Raw genomic sequence first — 13603 nt, forward strand, 5'->3', positions numbered from 1 at the left:
TTTCAGCACTCCTATCACTTACACACAGCATAACTGTACTTCTGAAGCAACCTGCTGGTAATGCCATTGTGATCTGGTGGCTAAAACACTGGATTATAATCAGAGAGATTCAGAGATGTTCAAATTCTGTCACGCTCGGAAATTCAGTGGGTGATTTCGGGCAAGTAATTTTCTCTCACCGTAACTAACCTCACAGGGCTGTTCTGAAGATGTCCCAATTATTCTAAATCAAAGGAGGAAAGGAGATCTCTGTTGTCACACCAAATTTCTTGGAGGAATGTTAAAATGGAAGGAAGGAAGAAAAATGCAAAATATCATTTCTTACCTGTGATTTGAAATTTTAAGTCTTACAATTCCCATGCTAAAACATTCTCAGGAAATTGGTATTCTAGCCAGCTCTGGAATCTGCCATTGACTGCAACATTACAATGAAGTAAAGCTCAGTAGGGAGAGGGAGAGGAACTACTGAGATGTAGGGTAACTATGCTTACACAGAGATTACCAGTAATTCCTAAACAATCTCAACACTGAGGTTCATGTTACCAGATTTTGCTTGCATGAACCATGAAAAGGCTTGCCACAAGCAGTCTTTTTACCATGCTGTGGTAGAAACAGAGACAGGGAAAGTTTGCTTTCTGGACCACAGCTCCCAGATTATCCCAGATAGTGTAGCCAGTCCATTCTGAGAGTTGTAACTAGAGATGGTGGTGTTCGTATACAAATACCTCCACACAGGTGGCAATAACAAGGGTCTGGCCCCATGGGGCCAGATGGTCCACTCACTGATGCACTAATGCCACAGAATCCGTGTGCCCATTCTATCACGTCGGAGATCGCGATCACCAAGCCACTCTTCGACCTGGCAGAGAGGCTTGTCGTCCTGCCTCCTGCCAAGAGTGGCTCGGCAATCCTGATCTCTGGAGCGATAGGACCAGAGCATGGTCCCTGCAGCATGTGCATTGGTGAGTGGACCGTCTGGCCCTGTGGGGCCGAACTCTGATTATCTCCACCGAATACCCCCATCTCTAGTTGCAACCCTAAAAGGCCTCTGCTCTCATCTTTGGAAAGGAATCAACATTTATATCTATTGTGAGGAACTATGTGGGATTATTAAAGATGCCAGGATGGTATGTCTCCAGAGACAACAGATGAGATTGCTGGCAAAAAGCAATTTAGCAACACAGCCAAACCATTACCGTGGCACTTTCAGAATTATACATACTACACTTCATTTTGATTTGACTACAGCAATTCATTTAACCCCTTCTAACTTTGCCACATTTATGATCAGACTAATAATCACTCTGCAGCTACTAGCAATGGCTGCTGTAATCGGTTTATCATCATCTTGATTTGTAACCATTACGTTATGCAGTCATAATGAGCACATTTAGTTCCATTACAGTGGTCCATAAAACCAATCTAAGGATCCAAGCATTTTTATCCAGGGTGGTGTAGTGGATAGACTGACAGACTAGGACTCTGGAGAACAGGGTTCAAGTCCCAATTTGGCCATGGAATCTTACAGGGGCGGGGGGGGGGCTAGAACTGGTAAAACCACTCCATAAATATTTCAGTTACCTTGAAAGCGATTACAGTCACTCTAAGTCCAATTTGACAGCATAAAACACCCCCCCACACACATACACAAAATGAAAAATTATTGGAAGTGAAGGCACATGAGCCAGTATAGAGAGCTATTCTATTTATTTTATTTTATTTTATTTTATTTTATTTATACCCCGCCCATCTGAACTAAAAGACCACTCTAGGTGGCTAATTCTAGTCCTCTATAGAATTTTTTATTCAATAGTGGAAGCCCCAGCCCTTAGTCTACAACAGTGGTCCCCAACCTTGGGCCTCCAGATGTTCTTGGACTTCAATTCCCAGAAATCCTGGCCAGCAGAAGTGGTGGTGAAGGCTTCTGGAAGTTGTAGTTCAATAACCTCTGGAGGCCCAAGGTTGACAACCACTGGTCTACAAGACCTCAACAGAGCTGTTAGTGATAGGACCTTTTAGAAATCATTAATTCATAAAATGAAAGTGGTTAGGCAGCATATAACACACACATAGAATGTTGGATTACAGTATTATCCATAGTCTCAGCAATATTATAAGTGAGAAGGATCTTGGAGTTATTGTAGATTAAACGCTGAATGTGAGCCAACAATGTGGTGTGGCTGCTAAACGCAGATATTATTTTAGGAAGCATTAACAGAAGTATAATCTCCAAATCCCATGAGGTACTAGTCCCCCTCTATTCAGCAGTGGTTAGGCCTAATGTAGAGTACTGTGTCCAGTTCTGGACACCACACTTTAAGGAGGATGGCAACAGACTGGAGCAAGTTCAGAGGAAGGCAACAAGGATGATCAAGGGACTGGAAACCAAGCTCTATGAGGAAAGAGTGAGGGAACTGGACACGTTTAGCCTTGATAAAATACTGAGGGGAGATATGATAGCACTTTTCAAATACAGAGGAGGGGCAGGATCTGTTCTTGAGTGCAGGACATATAATAATGGGCTCAACCTACAGGAAGCCAGATTTTGGCTGAATATCAGGAAATTCTTCTTAACGGTTAGAGAAGTATGACAATGGAAGCAATTACCGTGAGAGATGGTGAGCCCTCCAATGCTGGAGGCATTCAAGCAAAAATCGGACAACCATCTGTCAGACCTGCTTTGATTTGGATTCCCACATTGAGCCAGGGGTTGGACTCGATGGCCTTATAGGCCCCTCCCAACTCAATTATTCTATGATTCTATGATCTTAAAGCCAGTGGAATTTCCAAATGACTTTTGGTTTAGCCAACATATGGCTGGGTTCACAGTTCTCACATTGTTTTCACCCAAATTTTATGGATAGGATAGAATTACAGATTATTCCTATTGCAAAACCTTTCTTGCTATCAACACTGTTAAAGTATGTTCTGTGAATTCCTCACTGTATCATCTGGGCTGGGTATTTGTGTGGTAAGAGGAGTTATTTTATGATAAGGTATTTTTCTCTCCGTTTACGTAGCCTATTGCATAAGTGGGAAGAGGGAATAAAAGCAGTCATGTTATGAATCTCTTTATAATAAGCAGATGTGCCAGACTAATTATAACGGCAGGTCTGCAGCTATTAGTTCTTAGATATGCAATGAGCTGAGAGAACAGAGAAATAGTATTCATAGCAGATGTCATTGTTAGCAAATATATTTCAGTCTAGGTTTCTTGAATTGCTGCACATAAGGTATGTCCAGTTGTTTGTTTGAACAAGAAGCAACAGAATTAACTTTAGTGGACAAAATCCAAGTACTCGTCCCTGCTAAAGCAGACCCATTCAGTCATTTGCTGAGTAAGTCAGTGACATCCACTGACTGGTGTCTTTTTGCACAACTTTGCACATGCAACTCAGATGATGTCATCAACCACAGTTGTTTTGAGGGAAGTAAACAGTCCTTGCTTCCCCAAACATTCCAGGGATCCCTAGAGATCCCTTTTATCCTGCCAAGCCTTTTGGAGCCATGGAATGGGTGGTTGGGGACCCTTTAACGCTTAACAATATGATGGTGATTTTCAGGCATTGGTGGGTCCCTCCCTCCCTCCCCTGTCATTCTGTGGCTTCCCAAAGGCTTCCCCAGGATCAAAGGGATTCCATAGGGATTCCTAGAACCTGAGAAGTGGAAATAAAAATGTTCAGTTCCCCCAATGGCTGTAGTTAATGATATCATTCAAGTTGCATGTCATAAAGTTGCACAACAGGATTCCAGCCAATGGCTCTACATTAGCTGGGTCCTGCAACTGGATTTAGGCCATAGTGTATAGTGCCAAACAAATTAGCATTACTGCAGTGGGTTCCCCCGCACCCCCCCCATTGGCAGATACAACACACACACGCACACACATGTGTGCATGTTTGCATACATATCTTACTAATGGATGGTTATTTATATATGTTATTTTGATGTGCTTTTATCTATGTAAACCACCCCAAGTAGACATTGTCTAGACGGGTGGGGCAAAAATCGAATGAATGAATGAATGAATGAATGAATGAATGAATGAATGAATGAATGAATGAATGAATGAATGAATGGTCACAGAGATATAAATATACATACATTTGTGTGTACATATGTATGTAATGTCTTTGAATTGCAATGGAAAAGGAAAATGCAACATGTTGGGATGCAATGGAAAAAGAAAAATGAATTTGGGGTACTGCTATTTTCTTTTTTTAAAAAAATCAGCAGACGGTGCATTACAGCTCAACTGTTATCTATTTATCATTTGAAAAATCCTTTGGTTAGAGTCACCGATAATGTTTTCCCAGAGCTACCTGGGCCTGGGGAACAAGAGCCATAGCTTGGGTGATCAAATGATGCATTATCATGTCTATGATCAACAGAGTCACTCTTTCTCTGAAACTAGAGGCTCAAAGTCTAAATCAAGCAGCATTTCTGAAGAGGTGGACAGCAGTCACAATCAACTTACAGTTCTTATTACATATGGCAGCATCACACTTATAAAACTGCCTATAAAACTATAAACCTGCCACATACAGAATCTGGCTATTTGTCTATCTAGTGGTGTGCCATCTGCCGGAGTGCTAGTGTCTCTTCTGCGTGTGACACCAAATTGTTAGGCTATTTAAAACAGAAAGAATCAGAAAAGAGCATCAAGAGCATCTTTCTGAATAGGTCTTAAAACAGAACCTGCAGCTCAGTAACATGGTAGGAGATGTAATGTTACACAAAAAATTCTAACCAGATAGATAGATATACTGTATGGGGTGTCAGGATCAATTTATACATTGTAGACGGTACATAATTAGAAGGAGAAGTCTGTCAAGTCCAGAAAATACCTGAATTTTTCACTTCCATAGTTGGCAAAGGTGACTGAATAACAGAATAGATTAGGTATCTGGCTGAGAGCCAGAGTTTGGGACCGTTATGTCCTACAAGTACAAAAGTCAGACTGTGTGGCCTTGGGTGAGTTTCATAGCCCCAGGGCACCCCCAGAAAAAAGGAATGGTAAATTACATCTGAGTATTATCTACCTAGAAAATTCTGGAAAGGGTTGCCATAAGTCAGAATTGAGTTGATGGCATATGATTATCATTATATTAACAGTTTTCAAATTAGCTGTTGTGGGTTTTTCGGGCTCTTTGGCCGTGTTCTGAAGGTTGTTTTTCCTAACGTTTCACCAGTCTCTGTGGCCGGCATTCTTCAGAGGACAGGAGTCAGAACTCTGTCTGTGGCACAGCCCGAAAAACCCACAACAGCCATCAAATCCTGGCCATGAAAGCCTTCGAGAATACAGTTTTTGTAATTTTTTTGTCTAGAAATAAACATAGATTTCATCTTGCAAGTCTGATCAATCAGTCATGAAGAGCTCCCTGAATCATGTCTCGGGGGAGGGAGCTTCTAATGATGGACTCTGTAACAAATAGTTTGGCCTTCAGTGGTTCTGGCTGAGCAAGAAATATGCCTTATAGTTGAGGTGAACAGTTTGATGAAAATGTTGACACAGTGCATTGCTGTTGTGAAAAAGAAAAAATCCATTTTGGAAATCATTAGGAAAGAAAAGAGCAGGCATAGGTGCCAATGTCATACTGTTTTTATACAGGACAGTATTTGTAATACTATGTGCAGTTCAAAAAGAATATGGTAGAGTTGGAAAAGATTTTAAAAAGGCAAGCAAAATCATCAACAAGAAAAACTCATTACATAGATTACAACAGTTGCAGTTGCTTAGTTTGGGGAGAGGAGAAGGCAGGTAAGGGGAGACATTAAATAAGGGTTAAAGAATCATGCATAGTGTGAAGCAAATAGATAGGGAAGGATTCTTCTCTGTGTGTCATAACACTGGAAGCCAGGGCAACACACTGAAGATAAAAGTTGGGGATTCTGCCTAATAACAGTACTTCTTCACACACAGTTAAACTATGGAATTTGTTTCTATAAGATGTAGAAAATATCTCAACTTGGGTGAGTTTAAAACAAGATTGGACAAATTCATGGAGAACAATGCTGTCTATGGTTAGTAGCTATAAAAACTATATTGTACCTTCACTATTACGACCAATAAGTCTTTAAATACAAATGGATGGGTCATATGAGCAGCAGGGAGCTATTGCCCTTATATCCTGCTTTCAATCGGTCTGATCCAGACTGGTTCATCTTAAGTACTTAAAGGCTTGTCATCTGATCCAGGTGGACCTTCTCCTACTTATCAGTTATCAGAAATACTTACTACCTTGGAGTTTATGTCTTTAAACTTTTACTTGTGCCAGATTCAAGTTTTTAATATTTAGGTTAGCTTAACCAGGAAAACCAGGAAATGTAGAAAATAAAATTTCTGGATAAATCGTATCCTAATTTATCTATTTGTGGGTGTTGCACCTGTTTATGAAAGGCACATCTCCCCACAAACCCTATATGCTTGCTTTGATGAAGACTGAGTAAGCAAGTCTTAAGATTATCTAGCTATAATGGGACGGGAACAACGATGTGTCACATGTATGTTGAGGGGGGGTCTACTCTCTTCTTGTGCTTCAATTTCATCCTTCTTCCTGCTCTGATTTCTTCAATTTCCAGAGAGGGAAGTGGTGTATTGGTAAAAATAACAGTATTGGAGCATCTTAAAAACTAACAAGTTTTATTTGATGTAAGCTTTCCCAGACTTCAGTCCACTTGCATCTAACAAACTGGGCTGTGGTCTACCAAAGATTTTAGTTAGGCATCCTTCAGTCTCGAAAGACTATGGTAACGTGCTCTGTATGGAGGACTTGGAACAGCGTCTAGTGTGCCTGAGAAGGCTGATTCAAGAGTGACAATCTCTTCCACACTGAAGACAAATCCAATCTGACCACTGTCCAGCTCCCTGCTTTTGCTGCTTTTGTGACTTCCTCTTCACCTCAGCCTGCTGGATAAGGGTCTCTTCATATTGGGAGAGGCTGTGATACAATGCCTGCCTCCAGGCTGAATGCTCAGATGTCAGGGTTTCCCATCTGTTGAGGTCTATTCCTAAGGCCTTCAGATCTCGCTTGCAGATATCCTTGTATCGCAGCCGTGGTCTCCCTCTGGGGTGATTTCCCTGCACTAATTCTCCACACAGGAGATCCTTTGGAATCCGACCATCAGCCATTCTCACGATGTGCTCAAGCCAACGTAGACATCGCTGTTTCAGTAATGTGTACATGCTGAAAATTCCTTCTCATTCTAGGACTACTCTGTTTGGAACTTTGTCCTGCCAGGTGCCGTCAGAGGCAACGCATATGGAAGGTGTTCAGCTTCCTCTCCTGCCGTGCACAAAGGGTCCAGGACTCACTGCAGTACAGGAGTGTACTCAGGACACAGGCTCTATAGACCTGGATCTTGGTATGTGTTGTCAGCTTCTTATTGAGCCATACTCTCTTTGTGAGTCTAGAGAACATGGTAGCTGCTTTGCCAAAGCGTTTACTCAGCTCGACATCCAGAAATAGGGTGTCAAAGATGGTTGAGCCAAGGTACACAAAGTCATGAACAACCTCCAATTCTTGTGTGGAGATAGTGATAGAGGGAGGTGAGTCCACGCCCTGGCCCATGACTTGTGTTTTCTTTAGGCTGATCGTTAGTCCAAAGTCTTGGCAGGCCTTGCTGAAACGATTCATGAGTTGTTGGAGGTCTTCAGCAGAGTGGGCAACAATGGCTGCATCATCTGCAAAGAGGAAGTCCCGCATGCATTTCAGTTGGACTTTGGTCTTCGCTCTCAATCTAGAGAGATTAAAGAGCTTTCCGTCTGATCTAGTCCGGAGATAGACACCTTCGGCTGCAGTTCCAAAGGCATGCTTCAGCATGACAGCAAAAAAGATCCCAAAAAGGGTTGGCATGAGGACACAGCCCTGTTTCACTCCGCTTCGGATGTCAAAGGGATCTGATGTTGAGCCGTCAAAAACTACAGTGCCTTTCATTCCCTCATGGAAGGATCTGATGATGGAGACGAGGTGGACATCCGATCTTGGGAAGTATTTTAAAAAGGCCATCCCTGCTAACCAAGTCAAATGCTTTTGTAAGGTCTATGAAGACCACTAGGAGTGGCTGTTGTTGTTCCCTGCATTTCTCGTGCAACTGTCGGAGGGAGAGTACCATGTCAGTGGTGGATCTATTAGCTCGAAATCCACACTGTAATTCTGGATAGACTCTGTCTGCAAGCACCTGGAGCCTCTTCAGCACAACACGGGCAAGCAGCTTCCCTACAACGCTAAGAAGAGAGATGCCATGGCAGTTATTGCAGTCGCCCCTGTCTCCTTTGTTCTTGTACAATGTGACGATGTTTGCATCCTTCATGTCCTGTGATACTCCACCTTCCCTCCAGCAGAGACAAAAGACTTCATACAGTTCGGTGGTATTGATCTCCTTACAGCATTTCAGCACTTCAACAGGGATGTTGTCCCTTCTAGGTGCCTTGCCGGAGGCGAGGGAATCCAAGGCCACATTTATTTCTGCTAAGGTTGGTTCGCTGTCCAGCTCTTCCAAGACAGGCAGGCACTCAATGTTATTTAATGCTTCTTCTGTTACTACATTCTCTCTGGAATATAGCTCAGAGTAGTGCTGCACCCAGCGTTCCATCTGCCGTGCTCGGTCCTGGATGATCTCACCTGTAGCAGACTTCAAGGGAGCAGATTTCTTCTGTATTGGACCTAAGGCCTGCTTGATACCATCATACATTCCTTTGATGTTACCTGTGTCCGCTGCTATCTGTATCCGAGAGCAGAGCTGAAGCAAATAATCATTGGAGCATCTCCTAGCAGCCTGTTGGACTTGGCTACGAGCAGCTCGAAGAGCTTGCAAGTTGTACTCACAGGTTTTGTATGCTGCTAGAGCTCTTCTCTTATCCTCGATGACTGGCATTAACCCCTCCGAATGGGTTTCAAACCAGTCAGCCATCTTTTTGGTCTTCTTGCCAAATGTGGACAAGGCGGTGTTATACACAGCATTCTTGAAATGTTCCCATCGTTCAGGTGCATTTACATTAGCCGGACCTGGAAGGGTTTCCTCAAGTACTTGGGCAAATTCCTTCACTCTTCTTTGATCACGAGTCTTGATGATGTCAATACGTGGTCTTCCTTCCTTTTTCGTGTGATACACTCTCTTTGTTCGCAGTTTTACTCTACTATACACCAGGGAGTGATCAGTATCGCAATCAGCACTGTGGTAACTGCGTGTGATTGTAATACTAGAAAGGTTAGAACGTCTAAGGAGGATCAGATCGAGCTGATGCCAATGCTTGGATCTTGGATATCTCCAGGAAACTCTGTGTTGCAGCTTCGTATTAAAGAATGTGTTGCTGACACAAAGACCATGATAACAGCAAAACTCCAGCAAGCGTTGGCCATTTTTGTTCATCTTTCCAATGCCAAAACGGCCTAGACAAGTGGGCCAAGAATTGTGATCAGCACCAACTCTAGCATTAAAGTCTCCAAGAATGAACAGTGCCTCTCTCTCAGGGACTTTTTTGATAGTAGCTGCCAGATCGTCATAGAATTTGTCTTTCACTTCTATAGTGGATGACAGTGTTGGTGCACATGCACTAATGAGAGTGACCGGTCCTGCTGATGAGTGGAGCTTCAGAGACAGGATTCTTTCACTCCCCACAGTAGATTATGCTTAATAAGATTATGCTTAATAAATAAAATCTTCTAGGTTTTTAAGGTGCACGAGATATGGCCCAGGAAACTACAAGCTGGTTAGCCTAATGTCTGTTTCAGGGAAGATGATGGAAAGCCTCATCCAAGGTAAAATCTTAAAAAACATAGAAGAACAAGCCTTGCTGAGGGAAAATCAGCATGGCTTCTGTAAGGGTAAGTCTTGCCTAACAAACCTTTGAGAATACTCTGAAAAGGTCAACAGGCATGTGGATGCGGGAGAATCAGTGGATATTGTCCATCTGGATTTTCAGAGGGTATTTGACATGGTCCCTCCTCAAACTCCACAGTCAGGGGATAAGAGGGCAGGTCCGCTAATGGATTGAGAATTGGTTGAGAATGAGGAAACAGAGAGTAGGTGTCAATGGGCAATTTTCACAATAGAGAGCGATGAAAAGCTGTGTGCCCTGGGGAACTGTCGTGGGACCGGTGCTTTTCAACTTGTTCATCAATGACCTGGAGACAGGGACAAGCAGTGAGGTGTCCAAGTTTGCAGATGACACTAAACTTTTCTGGATGGTGAAGACCAGAAGGGATTGTGAGGAGCTCCAGAAAGATTTCTCCAAACTGGGAGAATGGGAGGCAAAATGGCAAATACGTTTCGGATCAGAAAAGAAATCTTGGTGAGCTGGTGGACAGCTCAATTAATGTGTCAACCCAGTGTGCAGCTGCAGTGAAGAAGGCCAATTCCATGCTAGGGATCATTAAAAAGGGGACTGAAAATAAAACAACCAACATGATAATGCAATTGTTCAAAACGCTGTATTATGTACAGTACTGGATGCCGCACCTCAAAAGAAGACATAGTGGAAGTGGAAAAGGTGCAGAAGAGAGTGACTAAAAGGATGACTGGTCTGGGGAACCTCCATGAGGAAAGGCTACAACATATGGGACTCTTTAGTCGAGAGAAAAGGCGCTTGAGAGGGGACATGGTTGAGACGTATAAAAATATGCAGGATGAATAAAGTGGATAGAGGGAAGCACTTTTCCCTCTCACGCAATACTAGAACCAGGGAACATACACTCAAATTGGGATGAGTTGGGAGAGTGAGAACAGACAAAAGAAAATATTTCTTGACCCAGCATGTTGTTAGTCTGTGGAACTCCTTGCCGCAGGATGTGGTGATGGCATCTGGCCTAGATGCCTTTAAAAGGGGATCAGACAGATTTCTGGAGGAAAAGTCCATTGCAGGTTACAACCCATGATGGGGATGTATAATCTCCAGGCTTAAAAGGAAGGTACCTCCAAATGCCAGATGCAGGGGAGGGGTACCAGGAGACAGGTATCTAGTTATCTCGTGTGCTTCCAGGGGCATCTAATGGGGCCATTGTGAGATGCAGGGAGAGGGACTAAATGGGCCCTTGGCCTGATCCAGCAGGGATCTTCTTATGTTCTTATGAGACTCTTTATTGCTAATGCCTTCAGTAAGGTTTGGACAACCTACGTTTCTAATATTTCGGTCACATGGACAAGCTGAAATATTTTATTTAGACAAGCATTTTAATGAATTTTCTTCCTCAATCAACAACCAAGATTGGATGTATCAGAAGCTGTATCATAGATAGTTATACGTACTGCACTGATAAATGTATATTTTGGCAGATATCAAATGCATGCTATATGGCTGTTCAGTAGCATTTTCACTGAATTTCAGAAATATTTGGAAGCTCTATGAAACAGTCAAGGAAATCAAAACTTATTTGGAACCAGAAATGGAAAGGAATAGTAGCTCCTCCCCTCCGCTGCTAGTATACAGAGTTTCTTTAACTATATCAGGTTTTTAAAGTTATAAGCGATGATGGGTTGCTACGGTCTTTCGAAGGTCTCTTATCAGCCAAAGCCTGAATATATGAACAAAAGTACATTTGCAAAGCAGTTAGTTGTCTTCTAACCACATGACTCCCATTAACCTTATGTTCAGATGTACAGCTAGTCTTTCACAATGTTTTGGAATTTGTCTCTTATGAGTATTCTTTCCTACGTCTTATCGTGAGGCACACAACGTGTCTCCTATGAGTGCAATAAAAAGGGGAATTTTTTTTTAGACAATCTGAATTTGAGACATCGTTCTCTAGAAGCTAAAAATACTTTTTGCAATAGCTGTAAATTGGACAGAAAGAATATCCTTGGGCCATGGTTTTTCTTTCATTCTGTTCTTAATTACATTCACTTAAAAGCAGGTTGCACACTCATTTTTTAAAAAAAAAACAACCTGAATCTACAAGGACATGAGCTCCAAATTTGCTCACAAAGCAGTGTTGGTGATAGAAAAACGGTAACATTTTGATTGGAAGCTTTTGCTAACATTTTGAAAGAAAATAATGCCAGTGCTTTTTCTAAGACGACCCAGTGATCATTGGAGAGCCTGAGAGAATGGAGGTCAGTGAGTGCTGGGGTTTGCTGCATAGCCTAGAGGGAAGAAAGTGGTACAAGATAGTGGCATTCTTTGCTGTTTCTTGAAATACTGAATGGAACCAATATAATGAAATGTATCCTAGAGTTTCCTGATGCCAAAATGGATTACTGCTTCACTGGACTAGAAACGAACTCCAAGACCTTATCGTCTATCGCCCTGAATAGAGTGTTTACCTATGTAACGTACACATTGTTAATTCACAAATAAAACTTTTCTAGATCTGGTAAGTCACTCTAGAAAATAATCTATTTACCATAGCTTGTTTTGAATATCAATCCAGGATAGAAGTGCATAATTTTGATCCTACAGATATTGCTGGACCGAAGGTCCCAGCCTTCTTTTCTACTGGCTATGCTAGCTAATACAGATGTTGTGCAAGAACAATTGAGATGCCACAACTGGGAGGCCACACTTTGCCCACCCCTCCTCTAGAATAATGTCACCAAAGCCCTCCATTGTTTATATTCTTATGATCCCAAGCAATCTCACCTGATTTTATGGCTGGCTTTGCCATAGAAGCTTGGAGTGTCCTCTATCTTATTTATTTACATGTGAATCAATTTTCAAAGCCAGTTTACATGTACTGCTTCCTAACATTATAGAACAGGGCATGTTTTTCTTTCACCAGGATATCCTGCACTAAGAGGCAAGCTAGATATGGACAGGGAAGCCACACTTATTCCAATTCAACTTTTTACATCCAAATCAGACTCACAGGTGCAAAGCCATATGGCTACAGTAGCTGGAAGAAATGCGAGAGTTTTAATCTGAAAGAGAAACAGTTCCAGTCTTTATGCAGATGATGCTGATAAAGGGCTTGTCTACATGGGTTCATTTGCAGTGGGCTGGTGTGGGCTAAATAGGGGTACCTTAAGGTTAGGTAGAGGTCCAGTGTTCAACTGGCATACACATCTCAAGCGACATTTCTTCTGCTCTGTGGAGGGGCAGAGGAAGTAATTGTTTAACACTGCGTTAGGTCAGTGCATATGTGCTGCATCACTTATAAAAAAATATTAAGAAGTGAAAACTTCCTCCCTGAAGTGGGAGGAGACAGGAGGGGGCAATGAAGGGGATTTCTTTAATTTTTTCTTTGTGACTTTTAAAGATCATGTCAAGGACCCTCATGCAGTCAAATCTACCACTGGCCAGTACGCAGCAGTGGATTGAGCTGTAGGGAAGAGCTCAACCCAACCTTTAAGAAAAGGCACAAAGAAAAAAATCCCCCTCATTCCCCGTCCCCTTTTTAGTTCCTCATCCCTCGCTTCATGAAGCAGAGGAAGTGTTTAATTTGCCAGTATCATGTAGTCGCTCTCTTCTTAAACCATTTCATGATATAGGAAATTGACAGTGGAAGGCAATTTGACAAGATGCATGCTCACTTTGGTTCATTTCCAATAATTGTGTGTGCTGGTAATGCATCAAAACTGAGTGATCCTACTCACACACACAAAAAAAGTAGAAGCCCCTGACAGTGACCCAGAAATGTAGAAGTAGGAACGCTCTACGGAGGGGCTG

The 13603-nt window shown here is 42.3% G+C and overlaps 1 protein-coding gene across 1 annotated transcript in view; it reads right to left on the bottom strand.

Annotated features, from left to right (window-relative positions):
* Window positions 1-13603, bottom strand: part of KCNN2 (potassium calcium-activated channel subfamily N member 2) — a 104225-nt gene that overhangs the window by 54232 nt on the left and 36390 nt on the right. The gene's annotated exons all lie outside the window — the stretch shown is intronic.

The sequence above is a fragment of the Pogona vitticeps genome, chromosome 2 (assembly GCF_051106095.1).
Source record: "Pogona vitticeps strain Pit_001003342236 chromosome 2, PviZW2.1, whole genome shotgun sequence".
In the NCBI taxonomy this organism is placed as follows: Eukaryota; Metazoa; Chordata; class Lepidosauria; order Squamata; family Agamidae; genus Pogona; species Pogona vitticeps.